This window comes from Delphinapterus leucas, chromosome 1 (assembly GCF_059928025.1).
Source record: "Delphinapterus leucas isolate spDelLeu-1000000601 "Yukka" chromosome 1, BTC_Dleu_Yukka2, whole genome shotgun sequence".
Classification (NCBI taxonomy): Eukaryota; Metazoa; Chordata; class Mammalia; order Artiodactyla; family Monodontidae; genus Delphinapterus; species Delphinapterus leucas.
The window spans coordinates 135,491,832-135,508,466 of NC_143129.1; the positions used below are offsets into that span (position 1 = coordinate 135,491,832).

The following is a 16,635-nucleotide window of genomic DNA, read 5'->3' on the forward strand; positions in this document are numbered from 1 at the left end:
GATACGAAGACTTGTCTGGACATTGGCTCTGCAACTTACTAGCTTGTGACCTTCAGCAGTCAATGTAACCTCTCCAGAAATCAAATCCGTTCCTTGACAAGGAAGCAGACAGCGTATGACTCCCACCTGGCTGTATGAAGGGGGACCTTCTTGGACAGTGAGCCACACACTAAGGAGCAGTAGATAACGGACTAGATGGGATTTGGGGAGAGGGTTAGCATAATGCTGTTTCATGTCATTGGATATTGACGTTAACAGGCTCCATAAAGCTCTTCCCCTTTTTACCCAGGATGTGAACCAGACGTCTTTAAGATTGCAGCAGTTAATTTTATCCATCCAGGCTTCTCAATCGATGCTTTTACTTGGAAGATATTTATGTTTAGGATGCTGAAAATCTTCCCCCTCCACAGTCAGGTCCCCAGGGCATTCTAATACCACTTTCTAGAGTTAAGTGCTGAGATCTTGGATCCTTGATGTGAGAAACAATAAATAATAATGACTGCAGTGCTTGGCAAACATAAAGCTTTGTGCAAAGTTGTAGAAAGAATGCTCAAGCACGCGGAATGAACACGAGAAACAGAATCTAATGCTCCCCGCTCTTGATCCTAGCAATTAGAAGTGAAAACAGCCTCTATAATTTTTGAATGTTGGACCGTCCCCTTCCAAGCATTTTGTATATCAATTGTCACTGCTTATTAGGGTGTGTTTCCTTTTCTTTTCAGTCCCTGTCCCCCTATTCTTCCTTTCCTCACCAACCTCATTATGCTTAAGGTTCAGTTTACTCCTAAAATACTGCAGATGACTCAGTTTTCTCTCTCTCAGGGCCCCCAGTTTCCCATCTTATCCAGAATATTCAACTTTTCATAATACATTTTCAACATGTCCATCTTCTGCTTAAATGCTTCCTACTATGTTCAGGAGTCAGTCTAACTTTCTTAAAACTGGCACTCAAGGACTCCTCTGTAACCTGAATACCGCAGTTTGCCATAAGAGAAAGAGTAGATTATGCTGTGTTAAGAGACTCGGGTTCAAGTTAAAGCTGATTAGCTTATTTGGATTTCTTGACCTCTTTTAGCTTCAATTTTCTCATTTGTAAAGGGGGATTAATAATAATATCTACCTCTCAAGATTATTGAGGAGCAAATGAATTCGTGCTGGTGAAAGCCCTCTGTAAGCAGCAAACATTGTAAAATATAATAGCAGTAATATTTATTGAGCACTTGAACGAAATGCTAGGTGGTGTACTTGCTTACTAAATCCCACAACCTAGGACGCCTATTACTATTTCCACTTTGCCAGTAAGATAACCAGGTACACATGGGTTCTAATGCATCCTAGGGACACAGCGACAGTGGCTGAGCTGAGGGTCCAGCACAGGCTCCAGTCCTCGAGCCCACGCTTTCGCCACTCTATGGCTGTCACAAAGAGACAGCCATTCAGGCAGCGCTCCCCTCTCAGAGTTTCAGAACTTTGCCACACTCATCCCTACCTCCCGTCCGTCTGATCTCTTCTTCCTTCCTTTCCACAGAGCCAAATCCTTCACAGCCCAGTTCAACTCTCAGCCTTTTCAACAAATCTCCCTTGACCACAGTCCCTATTGAAACCTCCATTCGTCCCTAGCCCAGCACTTCATTGCACTTACCTTGTATTTGTCTTCTCTGTGGGCTCCTGCAGGCCAGAAGGATTGAATTCCTCTGTTTTCCCAGCATTCAGCACAACAGAAGGTGCTCAATGAGCAGTTCTTGAATAAGTAAGTATTAACTAATTTGGTATTCTTCAACTTTACACATTTATATAAATTGGAGCAACTGTTAGAAACATTTCTGTGCCCTGTGCCAGGGCTGCTGAATCAGCCGCTCTGGAGGTGGGTGGAGCCAGGGAATCTATGCTCAACAAGCAAAGCAGGTGATTCTCATGATCAGGTAAGACTGAGAAGGGCTGGTCTAATTCAATGGCTGTTAACCAGGGTACACACCTGAATGTCTTGGGAAGCTTTTCACACCAGGCAAGCCCATTTTCAACTCCACCCATCTCAGAGATTCTGATTCATGAAATCTAGAATATGTTTTGAAAAAGCTTCTTAGATGGTTCCTATGCTTTCCTTTCCAACTCCTGCCTCAGTTAAGAACCCATTTCTCATTGGGTTATGCACTATGATGTGCAATCCTTCACCCCCCACCCCAAAAGAGACTAAAATATTGATGATAAGTATCGTGACCCATAATTTTGAATCCAACACAATGCCAAGGACATAAGGGTGTTCCATAGGAAATTGTTTAGTTTAATTAGAAGGTCTGTTCCATTCCCTTATCCATACTCCATTTCCCACCTAACTAGCTTTTGACCCTACCATGTATCCAAACCTATTCCTGGTTTACTTGTGTCTTTTCATTTGCCTGCTTAGCTATCTCTCTACACTGGAATCCATGGTAAGTGACTTCAAAACCTACCCTCATTAGAATCCTATATCCTTTCAATCAGTACATCCTGATCTATTCAGACTATTGACATAAGCCCTGCATCACATTTGAAGCGTACCCTGGCTGCCAGCAAACCTCTACCCTGCCCTTGGTAATGATATATACCCAACAATTTCAATTCTCCTGTAAATGAATCCTGGGTCTCCCTGTGATAGGACTGATTGGACATAGGAGGAGGACTGCTCACCAAGAAAAATTCTCCCCAACAGACCTGCCCGGGTGCCTAGAATTTCTAATAGAACAACTGTACATGTTCTTACCTTCAGAACAATGTAAACATAACATGGAGCATATTAACATCCATAAACGCTCACTAGTTTCTCCAGTAATTTCAGAAGTAGGTCATGAGGACAGAACATGGGTCTAGTCAGCTTTGTGACTAGATGGCAGAAGAGAAGGCTGGTCTGTCTAGCACTGGAGGGCAGGGACTCAGACAAGACACCCTGAAATACTTGTATTTGTGACCACCCAAGACGGGTGTAGAAAAGGGCAGAGATATTTGATGAAGCTGGGAAAGGGAGGCCCCAAACATAGCTCACGTGCAACACTTTTTCTGAGAACATAGGAATGAAATAGGACACTTTCTGACCATTCAGTTTATATAATTTCTAACTTCATGTTCTCCCTCAACCCAATAATTTCAATATGCTGATACTTGTTATGCATCTGTTTTTTTCATCCTCTCCTTGGCCCTCTCAGACCCACTCTCTTTTCACTGCCTTGTCTCTAAGATCCTTTAAACATGCTCTTGCCTCTCAGGCCTTGATTTTCACTCCTTCAACTCTCCTTGGATGTGACATGTGTTGGTCAAGAAGAAAAAGACAGGAAAAAAGGCATCAACTTAGAATCCATCATTTGTCTGTTCTATAGGTGATGTGTGTGTGTGTGTGTGTGTGTGTGTGTGTGTGAGAGAGAGAGAGAGAGAGAGAGAGAGAGAGAGAGAGACAGGCTAATTGATTCTGTATTTTCCTTAAAGAGAATTGGGACCTCCCTGCTGTACTATGAAATTATAAAAGAGGTTTGAATATTTTTCTTCTCTTTCACTTTTTTCTTTCTTTGCTTTCCCTTCCTCCCTTTTCCTTACGTTGCTCTGGATTATAATAAAGGCTAAACAATGCACCATTGTATACAGGGTGCCCACGAGCTGCCAAGCTGGCTGCCGGTTTTAGTCCTGATGTGATCAAGAATGGTTGAGTTACAAAGCCACTGAAAAAACCGGTTTTCTACAGGAAATAGAAATTTATTAAAATCAGGCCTCCTCAGATGCCCTGGCTTAGGCTGGCCGTCTGCCAGATAAGCCTGGCTGGGAGAGGAGGAGGAAGCCAGCAGATGGGATCCTCCTGCCGGGCTGGGGGGCACCGCAGGGGCTGGAGAGGCAGCTGTCATCGTGCAAATAAAAGAATCCCCCTGCAGCTTCTCCTAGGACACCAGAATTACTCTTTTTAATTCCCAGGTTTTCTAGGGAGTGCCATTTGTGGATTGTGGCTATTGGTGGGCTCCCAACCTATATTTTAACTTACCTGTGATCTACTTGCAGCTTCTCCCCAACAGAATAAAATGTTACTAAGACCTTCATGGAGTCTTGGGTTCTAATCCCAATAGAGTTCTTTAACTTCCGATACCCACCTCCATGAATTGTGAACGGAAATGAAATAACACCTAATAACTGACAAGTACTGCTGTTGTTATCACCCCAGCAGCGGGGTACCCAGGACAACTGGCCTCTCTTAGTACCCATGGGTTTGGACACTGCTCCGTTCAGGACCTAAGGGCCTCAGGAGGCACCGGCCTGGCTCGCTAGTCTTTCTGCTGGCCCTGTAATGATGGCTAACATTTTCTGAAGGTGTACTTGGACCAGCAATTGTTCTACCCACTTTGAATCCTCACAGATCCCCTCTGAGGTGATTACTACTCTCGTCTTTACCTTACAGGTTAGGAAGCCAGGGCACAGCGGGGTTAAGTCACTTGACCAAAGCCAGTGTTGGCTGGTAATCAGAAGGGGATCCGGGTTGGGTTTCAGGGCCAGATGCATAAGGGCAGTGCCACAGGACCTGTGTTCTTTCTTGTCGAAGGAAGTTTTTAATATGTAATTTCAGAATATTAGCATCTAATGCGGTGCTGGGAATTTGGGAAACAAATGAAAGACCACTACTGAGGAACAATAAGGGGCAGAAAGAAGCAGGTCGGAATGTGTTTCTGGGGCAGGGAGCAAAGGCATCTATGGTCAGCCTCTCACTGGGATGAAGTGTGTCAGCCGAGATTAAGACAATGGTCTAGGCCTGTGTCCACTACATTTCCTCAGACCCTGTGTTTCCCTCTCCTCCAGGCTCCTGCCTAGCTGACTCCTCCGGATTTTCTGAAGGGCCTCTGGGTCTAGATTTCTTCCTTTCTCTTCCTACCATTTCCAACACAAGAATTGTCGTTAGCGTTTACGGAACTCAACACTGTGTGAAACACTGTGTATATGATTTATTATTTGACTTCAACAGCAAGTCTATGAAATACGCACTATTATTTTCTCAGTATATGCTGAGCGAGATGAGGCTCAAAGAGGTTAAGAGATTTGCCCAAGGTCACATCTCTAGCCCACAGGCAGGGGAGCACAGGTTAGAGTCGAGGCTGGCTTCCTCCAGGACCCAGTTTTATCCATTTGAGATCAAAATGGATATTAAGTTTGACCTTGGAAGGAAAAAAAAAGTGAGAAAACCTGTGGAGATTATTAACAACATCCCAGCCCAAATGTCTTAATCCCCCATCTCAGTAAATGACCCCAGTATGCCTCAGGCCATCCAGAAACCCTGACCCCTCTATCCTCAAGTGTAATTCATCATCCACTCTTGTCAATTCAGCCTCCTATGTAACCCCTGAATCCACCCACTTCTTTGTCTGCTCTCTGCTCTGGTCAGGTCGTCAACCCTTCTCACCTGGCCTGCTGCCTCCTGCATGACCTGGCCTCTGCCTCTTTCTCTTGCCTCTTTTCTTACCTCTTGCCCATCTACTCTATGAAACAGTTATACTGAACCACTTCGAGGTCTTCTCAGGTGTTGTGTCCTGTCACCTGTCTCATGCAGGTCGCTAGATAAACTGTTCCCTCTGCCCATGCACTTTCCCACAGTTCTCCTCGTTGCCTGGCTAACCCCACTAATTTTTCAGGGCTCAGCTTAGATGTTACTTCCTCTGAGAAGCTTTTGCTTAGTCCCCCAAGTCTCAGTTAAGGGTTCCTGTAACACCCACCTAGCTTGAACTTCACCCATCATACCATGTCCATTTATTCGTTTATATTTGCCCTTAAATTAAAAGCTCAATGACGGCAGGGTTCATCACTATCCCCAGTACTTAACGCAATAGATATTTGTGGAATGAATGAATATATACATGTATTAGGATTCTCTAGAGAAACAGAACCAATAGGATGTATATATAGAGAAATACATTTATTATGAGGAACTGGCTTACATGATTACGGAGGCTTTCATGTCCCCAAATCTACAGGGTGAGTCAGCAAGCTGGAAACCCAGAGAGCTGGTGGTGTGGTTCCAGTTGAAGGCCAGCAGGCTTAAGACCCAGGAAGAGCTGATATCTCAGTACAAGTCCACAGATGGGAATAATTCTCTTAGTCAGGGGAAGGTCAGCCTTTTTGAGCTATTCAGGTCTTCAACTGATTGGGTAAGGCCCACCACATTAGGGATTTACTTTACTTCACTCAGTCTACTGATTTATACATTAATCTCATCCAAAAACACCCTCACAGAAACATCCAGAATGTTTGACTAAATATATGGGCCCCCTGTGACCCAGTCAAGTTGACACATAAAATTAACCATCACAATACATGAGTGAGTGAATGAATGAATGAATAAATGAATAAACAAAAGAATGAGCAAATGGTCCCAGTATTCTCTACTGGTCCCCAGCTAACTGTATGCAACTGCTTTGTTCTCTCCCTCCAAAGTCACTGCCATTGGTCAGCAGTGGGGAAGGTAAGATCTAGACTTTTAGTAGCTGAAGAATAAAAATGGAGTGTCTGCTCTTCTGGTAGTTCTCTGCTTTGATTGCCCTATTCTCTTTCGTCTGCAAACATACTGATTCAAATTCCAAAAAAGTATGAGGTCAACCCCCAACTCCCACCTCAATCCCACTCCACTTCCAACCATACCTGGGAATGGTGATCACTGCACCAGGTGGGCAACATCTACTCTACTACACTTCCCTCCTGTTAAATACCAACAGAAAAGGTTAAATATGCAACAAAAAACCCCAGAGATACCTGTGTACACCAGTGAGAACACCCAGAATGATTTTGTCCCCAGCACAAAAGCACCATTGTTATCTGCCTTCTTCTGTCCTTCTGTTCACATAGTTATATTACCAAGAGACTTTATTTTTAAACATCTTTATTGGGGTATAAATGCTTTACAATGGTGTGTTAGTTTCTGCTTTATAACAAAGTGAATCAGCTATACATATACTTATATCCCCATTACCTCCTCCCTCTACCAAGAGACTTTAAATCAACATTCAAACACTTACTGAGTGTCTACTATGTGGCAGGCACTGGTCAAGGCCTGAGTGATACAGCAGGGAAGAACACAGACAAAATCCAAGTCTTTATGGAACATATAGGGAAGGTAAATCTCCAGATCTGATTATTCTGATTTATTTTTTAAAAAATCAATCTATTTACATTATAGCATGCTAGTGCTTACTTTTTACCAAAGAAACTGCTCCTGCTTCGGGCAAACACCTTCCACTTATCTAGCTCAGGCCTATCCTTCCATATTTCACATGGCATAGTATAGCTACTAGAGCATCTCCTGCAAAATCTCTATTACACAGCATGATGCCTGGCACGTGAAGACTTCTTTTTCTAGTAGTAGAAAGGCTTGTATTGATTTATCTATCCTTTCTGTAGTAGATTGCACAAACGATCACAATTCCTCACTCCTCCCCGTATTCACGTCCTGTTCAATGTGGCTTCGCAGGCCTTCCCATTAAGAGATGGAGTCAATTTGTCCTCCCCTCAGATCTGGGCTGAACTTGTGACCTGTTTTGGCTAATAAAACTCAGTGGAAGTAATGGTGTGCCAGTTCTGAACCCAGGTGACAAGAGACCTTGAACATTTCCACTCACTCTGGAAACCTGTCCAGCTGCTGTGTAAACAAGACTGTGCCAGTCAACTAAGGATGAAAGGCCAAAAAGAACAAGACAAGCTATCCCAGCTGGGGTCCTGTAGATGAGACAGACCTCAGCTAAGCTGGATGCTGACTGCAGATACACATGAGTGAGCCCCAATGCTACGAGAAGAACTGAGAAGCTAAGCCCAACCCAAACTGCTATGAAGAACTGTGAGCTAAATAAATGGCTGTTGGTTTGAGCCACAGAGTTTTAAGGTAGTTTGTTACACAGCAGAAGCTAACTGATACACTATTTGGTTCCTTCCTCTTGTGAGCAACAAATCAACTACCACATTCTTACAGATGTTAGGATGGCTACAATGGGGATACCATCTGTATGCAAAAATAGATAACCCTGGTCCATAGAAAGACTGTACTCATAACTTGACTTCAGAACAAATGGAACTAACAGATTTTGGCAAAATCATGAGCTGCCATTTTAAAGTGCAGAAATTCATATTTTTCTTTAAATTCACATATCTCTTTTTAAATTGGAAGACAAATTGAATTTGGAAGACTGTATCTATTTGGATCTACATTTACCAAGCTTCTTGATGAAATTCAGCCTTTTTTTTCTCAATCCTAAATCCTTTACTTTAATAGTAATTGTGTTTATTTACTTATTTTTGCCAAAGATAGGATATCTTTTAAGTGCTCTGACCAAAACAAGATAGCACATTCCTTGAGTTTACTTCTTTGTAAGTTAAGTAAAAGTTCACTTCCATTTAGCTATCTTGAGAGTCTGAACATTCTTTAGATTTTCTTTGATAAAGTTCTCTTTTAATTTTTGGCCAAATTGTATTCAATTCCAAGTTAAAGATAAAGAAGAATTCTTGAGCTCTTCTAGTTCTCTCTTTGTACAAATCAGACTTTTTTTTTTAATATGGAACAATGGCACTGGACTTATTTATCACTAAAGTAATCAATTGAAGGCCCAAAGCTGGAGGGGCTGGATATGTAAGTGTCAGAATGCTTTTATTTATAGAGTGACATCAGTTCTGCATGTCAATGTCTTAAATGCTGAATCCTACTCCTCTCCACTCCTCCATCAATTCCCCAGCTCCAGGACATTGTAGTTTACTGCTCTTAGATAACTACCTAAATTGCTCTTGAGCACCAGTACGTTGTTCTCCCTGGGCCCTATCTAGGTCTCTTGAATTCTAGACTGCGGTTTATAGTGGATGCTGATATAGTCACCTCTTTCTGGGGCCATCCTGGACCTGACCATCCCTAACTGGTGTTACATGTGTTGCAGTGTGCCAAGTTCTAAGCACACCCTAGTTTATGAGATGTCAATGGACTGTCTACATCATCGTAGCCTACAAATTCTGAAATACAGAATGGGCCTAATCATCTCACGATCCCTTCATTCCAAACTATTTTATGACTGAGAAGAAATTACTTCAAGGAGGACCCAGTATTAGGACTCTTTTTATATCTGCTGGTTTCACAGAAAATGTTAAAAGCTCCTGTCCTAGGCCACCCAGGGTATTTGGTTACCCAACCAAGATATAAACGCCTAGATTTTCTGCAGTCTCAATTGCCAGTCTCTCATTTGCTTCAAAGTGAGAAGGACATTTTTCCAAGTACAAAATTATAAAAATAAAAATTGATATATAGAATCAACCATTTCCTTCCTTATCAATTTATGCATTTTAAAATGTGGCAGAAGATACTGTGAACTACCTATTGAATCAACCGTGAATGAAAAAGGGAAGGTATAGATAAATTGTATTATTAACAGAACTGACTGTAAATTTGCCAGCAGTTTTATTTTCTAGCATTGAAGACACTGAGTCATCTTGAGGCAGCCCTTTGCTCTGGAACAGAGGTAGCAGCCAGCATCACTCGCCTTTCTTTTCCTCCCCTTCTTTCTCTCTTAAACACAGAGATGCAGCCTGGAGCATTAGAAGCCATCTCGTAATCATGAAACAAAAAGTATGGAGACAAATGCCAACACTAAAAATGGCAGGGAGGAAATATAGAAAAAGCGTGGTCTTGGATGGCATCATTGCACAACTAACTGGACCACGGCCAGCAACTTCCCACCTCAGGATTCCTTGTTTTGTGAGAAAAATGAACTCTATTCCTTTAATCCTGTTAGGTCTTCTGTTATTTGCAGCTGAATATAGGGAAATTTTTACTTCTAGTGGTCACACAATGTTAGGAATCAGTTATAATTTGAACATTAAAGTGGTATTTTATTAATAGCCCTCACTGGTGACATAGACTGAGGTTTATTTTAGACATATTATAAATTAATTATTATACATACACTTAACCAGAACAATACCTTAATTATGTAGTTTGACCTCAACATGTATAACAACTTTTGAACACATCTATTATATATGATTTTCTCCTCTACAGGAAACATTTTTCTCTATCAGTAATGCACTATTAACATGATCTAGTTGTTGAGACATGCAAAAAAGCCTCAAGAGATCAGATTGGATGTTGTCATTGTTTTTGTTGAAATGGAATTCAACTTGTAAATATAATTATCCTTGGTTGTTAGAACGATCACTTTTCATTTGAATTCTAGTCGTGTCTCTAGAACTTAAAAGGAAAGTGAAGAGTCTGAGGCAGGGTTTGGACATTCAGGTCATGACAAAAAGCAAAAAGGGCTGGGGTTGGTTAGTACAGATAGTAGATGAGTGTGGAACACTTAAAATTAGCCTTCAGATCTATTAAGGGATATTGTTCAGAAAATGAGAGTCAGCTGTTCTCTGTCTTTTATGATGAAAACCCCCTATCAAGTGGGCTTATGTTTTTGCATCTGGAATTCAGAGTAGCCAAAAAGTACTCCCTCTTGGAAGGTGAATATTGAATATTCCGCCTGGAATTGAATATTTAGATAAGATTTGGATCTTACTCTCTGGAGATAGTGGCTTAAATTTAATTGATTCTCCAAAAAAAAAAAACCAAAAGCAATTAAATTCTGGGTCTCCTTATACCTTTTATTAATAAACAAGTAAACAGGGATGCATAGGATAGGGTCTCCCATGAACCCCATCACATGCAAAGATGCTGAGCATTTATTCTTTAGGGACACCCAGGGTCTGTAAGTAAGAAGCAAGGAGGCAAAGGCCATCTAAGGTGGGAGACAGGCCTTGAAGCCTTTTGGCTCTCTGCCAGCCCCTAGAGAACTGCCCCTTTCCTCAGGTAGGAGGTAAAGCAGCTCTCAGTGGATGCAATGGTGTCTCAAGTCATTAAACAAAACCCTGAGCTTCTCTAGTTCTCTCTCTGCACTCAGTCTCATCTCTGAGAGGGTGGTGTCTGTGTGGTCCTGCCTGAAGGTATTGGTCAGAACTGACTGATTTCTCCAGGATGGTTCTATGATTTTATCAACACGCATAATTTGTAAGCTCTGGATTACTATCCTCTTAGTAAACCTTTCCTAGTACTGAGTAAACATCTTCCTGGGGAGGGAAAGCAAAATATTCCCACTCTCAAATTATGTTCATGTGCTATGCAAACCTTTAAAGTCTCAAGGAAGGCTGGGTGCCTGACTTCCAGGGAAAATGTCAGTGCACCTTGACTTGAGTACATAAAATAACAGTTAACTGGCGCCATCTGGAGGGAAAGAGGAGTCTAAACAATAAAGAAAATTTGAAAAACTTAACTAAAAATATGACATAGAGACATACCTCGGAGATATTGCAGGTTCCAGACCACCGCAATAAAGCGAGTGATGCAATACAGCAAGTCCCATGAATTTTTTGGTTTCTCAGTGCATATAAAAGTTATGTTTATACTGTAGCCTATTAAGTGTGCAATAGCGTTATGTCTGAGAAAGCAATGTACATAATTAATTAAAAATACTTTATTATGGTAACTAGACTTATCACGATGATTATTTTGAAATGTACAGAAATGCCGAATCACTATATTGTGTACTAGGAACTAACACAGTGTTGTAGGTCAATTATACCACAAAAAAAAACACGCACACTCATAAGAGATCAGATTTGTGGTTACGAGAGGCAGGGAGTCGGGGGAGGAGGAACTGGATGAAGGTGATCAAATGGTACAAACTTCTAGTTATAAGAGAAATAAGTACTAGGGATATAATGTACAACACGATAAAGATAATTAACACCGCTGTACATTATATCTGAAAGTTAAGAGAGTAAATCTTGAGTTCTCATCACAAGGAAAAATTTTTTTCTATTTCTTTAATTTTGTATCTGTATGATATGATGGATGTTCACTAAACTTATTATGGTAATCATTTCATGATGTATGTAAATCAAATCATTATGCTGTACACCTTAAACTTATACAATGCTCTGTGTCAACTATATCTCAATAAAGCTAGAAGAAAAAAATTTTAATAAAGAAAGAACTCCCAGAGATTTTAAAAAAACTTTGTTGCTAAAAAGTACTAACCATCATCTGACAATGCAGGGTTGCCACAAACCTTCAGTTTGTTAAAAAAAAAAATTATCTGTAAAGTGTAATAAAGCAAAGCACAATAAAATGATGCATGCCTGTAAGTCCAAACATTATAGGAAAAAAATTTTTTTCTTTTTAGGAAAAAAAAATTTTAAGAGAATTTCCTGCTTTTCTCCTTCCTTCTCTGAATGCACCCATGCCAGTCACAAGGGGGCTAGGGGACCTCAACATTAAACTAGATATTTTTCTCCAAATCAGGCTCTGCACTCAGTCATGGGTCTTCATCACACATGGTGACACTCCCATTACCAACTTGTACCACTTGTTGTGCCCTGTTAGTCATATTTGAAATAAATCTTGGAATTATACCGTGTCTCAAAGTGTCATCCACTGATCATTTCCATCAGAATCACCTGGAGTATTTAATAAAACTGCAGATTCATGGGCTTCAGTTTAGGCCTTCTGAATATGAATTTCTTTCATACTTTATTAGAATGATCAGTGGAAGGAAGTAAAGTTTGTTTTCTTATTTTATCAAACATTTATATAGAGAGCACTTGTTATGGGTTTGGTATTGTTCTGAGCCCTTTACAAATATTAATGTATCAATGCATGAGGTCTTCTCAACAACTGTAGGAATCTAGGTGCTATTATTATCCATCCCTGACTGATGATGGGAAAACCAAGATGCAGGGAGGTTAAGTAACTTCCCCAAGGTCACATGGCTAGTAAGCACATAGGGGATCCATTCAGGCATTCTGGCTCCGGAATATGAGCTCCTAACTACCATCCCAGGCTGCCTCACTTAGGTTAAATAATAGGAAATATTCTCATTTGGATTTTTTTAAACACTTCTATTTTGGCCTTCACATAATTTTAGTATATTTTTTCTATTTGCATCTAAAAATAGAAAATATAAATACAACTGTACCCAAGTAGTGAAAACATACTGATATATTAGGGACTGTTCTCATTGCCTTGAATATAGTGATGAGAAATAGCAATTGGTTATAGTAATTAACATACACTGAATATTCACCATGTTTTATGTTCTGTTGTAAGCAATTTATTTTTTAAAATGTTTATCCCCTCCCCTTGAGTGTGGGCTGGATCTAGTGACTTGCTTCTAACCAATAGAATATGGAGAAGGGAAAGGACATCTGTTAGTAATTTATTTAATTTTTTTGAGTGTTCTAGAGATAGGTACTATTGTAACAGATAGGTTAAAAGTAATAGAATAGAAAAAGATATACCATGTTAATACTAATCACAAGAAAACTGGAGTGGCTATATGATTATCAGACAAAAGAGATTTCAAAGCAAAGGTCACTTCATAATGATAAATGGGCCCACTCATCAAGAAGACACAATAATCTTAAATGTTTACAAACCTAATAACAAAGCTGCAAAATACACGAAGCAACAACTGATAGAACTGATGGAAGAAATAGATTAACCCACAGTTATAGTCAGAGGGTTCAGCATGTCTCTCAATAAATGATAAAACAAGCAGACAGAAAATCAGTGAAGATATAGAAAACTTGAACAACACAATCAACCAACTTGACCTAATTGACATTCATAGAACTATCTACTCAACAGTAGCAGAATATACATGTTTTTCAAATGTACAGGGAACATTTGCCAAGATAGATCATACTATGAGCCATTAAACAAGTATCAATAAATTTAAAGGGATTCATATCATACACAAGCATGTTCTCTTTCCACATGGAATTACAGTAGAAGTCAACAGGAGAAAGATCTCTGGAAAATCTCCAAATATATGGAAAGTTAATAAAATACTTATAAATAATATATGGATCAAAGAAAAATCAAAAAGGAAATTAGAAGTATTTTCAATTGAATGAAAATGAAAATGTAACACATAAAAACTAATGGGAAGCTGCCAAAGCAGTACTTAGAGGGAAATGCATGGTATGAAATTTCTATATTAGAAAAGAAGATCTCAAATCAATGACCTCCATTTCCATCTTAACAAATTAAAGTGGAAAAAAAGAGTAAATTAAACCCAAAGTAAGCAGAAGACAGGAAATAATAAATATTATAATGGAAATCGGTAAAATAGAAAACAGAAAACAATAGAGTACATAAATTAGACCCAAAGCTAGTTCTTTGAGATCAATAAAACTGATAACTCTCTAGCAAGGCCGATAGGGAAAAAAGAGAGAAGATATAAGTGACATAATTACAGAGTTTACAGATATTAAAAGGACAATAAGGGAATATTATTAATTACTTTATGCTAAAAAAAATTAGACCCCTTTGATGAAATGGATAAATTACATGAAAGATGCAAACTACCAAAGGTCACTCAAGAAGAAATGGATAACCTAAAGAGCCATAAAGCCATTACAAAAATTAATTGTAATTAAATGGCATCCCACAAAGAAAACTACAGGCCCAAATGGCTACACTGGTGAATTATACCAAACATACAAGGAAGAAATAATACCAAATCTTCAAAAACGCTTCCAGAAAATTAAAAAGAAGGGAATTCTCCCCAGTTCACTCTATGAGGCAAGCATTACTCTGATACCAAATCTAGACAAAGATATTTGAAGGAAACTACAGCTGATTTTCCTCATGAACATAGATATAAATATTCTAAATGACATGTTAACAAATCAAATTAACCACATATAAAAGGATAACATACCATGACCAAGTGGAGTTTACCCTAGGAATGCAAAGTTGGTGCAATATTTTAAAAAATAAATCAATGTATTTTACCATACTAATGGACTAAAAAAGAAAAATCATATGCTTATCTCAATAGACACAGGAAAATCATCTGACAAAATCTAACTTCCATATTCAACACATTGACCCATAGAGTCACTGCAATCCCAATAAAAATCTTCACATGATTTTCCTGGTAGAAATTGATGGGCTTATTCTAAAAATAAGAATATTTTTATTCTTATCGAACATTAACTTATTTTAAGACAAGAAATTAAAACTATAGTATAATCAAGACAATATGGTATTGATGTAAAGATACACAGGTTAGTGGATCACAGAGTCCAGAAATAGACCCACATATATATGATTAACTGATTTCTGACAAAGGTACTAAAATAATTCAGTGGAGAAAGGATAGTGTTTTGAGCAAATGGTGAAGGAAAGAAAGAAAGAAAGAAAGAAAGAAAGAAAGAAAGAAAGAAAGAAAGAAAGAAAGAAAGAAAGAAAGAAAGAAAGAAAGAAAGAAAGAAAGAAAGAAAGAAGAAAGAAAGAAAGAAAGAAAGAAAGAAAGAAAGAAAGAAAGGGAAAGAAAGAGGTAGAAGGGAAGGAGGAAAGGAAGGAAGGAAGGAAGGAAGGAAGGAAGGAAGGAAGGAAGAAAAGAGGTAGGGAGGAAGGAGGAAGGAACACACACACAACTTTAATCCATTCCTTGTACCATATACAAAAGTTAACTCAAAATGCATCATAGACCTAAACGTAAAACCTAAAACTGTAAAATTCCTACAAGAAATAATAAGAGAAAATCTTTGTGACCTTGGGTTAGGCAAGAGTTTTTTAGACACAACACCAAAAGCACAATCTATGAAAGAAAAAAAATATATGTTGGACTTTATCAAAATTAAAAACGTCTGCTGTTTGAAGACCCTGTTAAGATAATGAAAAACCAAGTTGCAGACTAGTTACTAGTTTGTTAATGATAAATCTGTAATTTATCTGATAAAGAATTTGTATGCAGAATACATAAAGAACTTTCAAAACTTAATAACAGGAAAAAAAACAACAAAAAATGGGTAAAAGATTTGAACAGATACTTCATCCGAGAAGATATAAGGATGGCAAATAAGCACACGCAAAGATGCTTATCATCATAGTCTTTAGGGAAATGCAAATTAAAACAACAATGAGATACCAATACACACCTTTTGGAATGACTAACATTCGAAAGACGGGGCATACCAAGAGTTGACCAGGATGTAGAGGAACTAGAACTCTCATACACTGCTGGTGGGAATGTAAAATAGTAAAATCCTTTTGAAAAATAGTTGGCCATTTCTCAAAAACTTATACACCATATGACCCAGCCATTTCAATTCGAGGTATTTACCCAGGAGAAAATAAAGCTTGTGTCCATACAAGGATACATAAGTGTTTCTATAGGCTATATTAATCTTCCATTGCTGTGTGACAAATGCCCACAAATTATAGCAGCTTAAAAACAACATACACTTATCTCAGTTTCCATGAGTCAGGAGCCCAGTCATGGCTTAGCTGGATGCTCAGGATCTCACAAAGCTGCAACCAAGGTGTTGGTCATGCTGCAGTCCTTTCTGGAACTCAGGCATTTTTCCTAACTCACATGGTTGTTGGCAGATTCAATTTCTTGTGGTTATAAGGCCAAGGTCACTATTTTATTGCTGGCTGTCACCCAGAGGCTACTCTCAGCTCCTAGAAGCAGTGAGCAGTTCCTGGCCATGCAGCCTTCTTATTCTTACAACATGGCAGCTTACCTCCTCAAAGCCAGCAGGAGAATCTCTCTCCAGTCTGCTAAAATGGAGTCCTATATAATGTAACATAATTGACAAAGGTGGCTATCCAAT

The 16,635-nt window shown here is 39.2% G+C and overlaps 1 long non-coding RNA gene across 1 annotated transcript in view; it reads right to left on the bottom strand.

The window, feature by feature from the left end:
* Positions 1-16,568, bottom strand: part of LOC149750736 (uncharacterized) — a 121,280-nt gene extending 104,712 nt beyond the window's left edge. Inside the window, exon 1 of the long non-coding RNA XR_016395087.1 lies at positions 1,643-16,568. This is a non-coding gene — a long non-coding RNA (uncharacterized LOC149750736). The remainder of the gene's footprint in view (positions 1-1,642) is intronic.
* Positions 16,569-16,635: the final 67 nt, after the last annotated feature.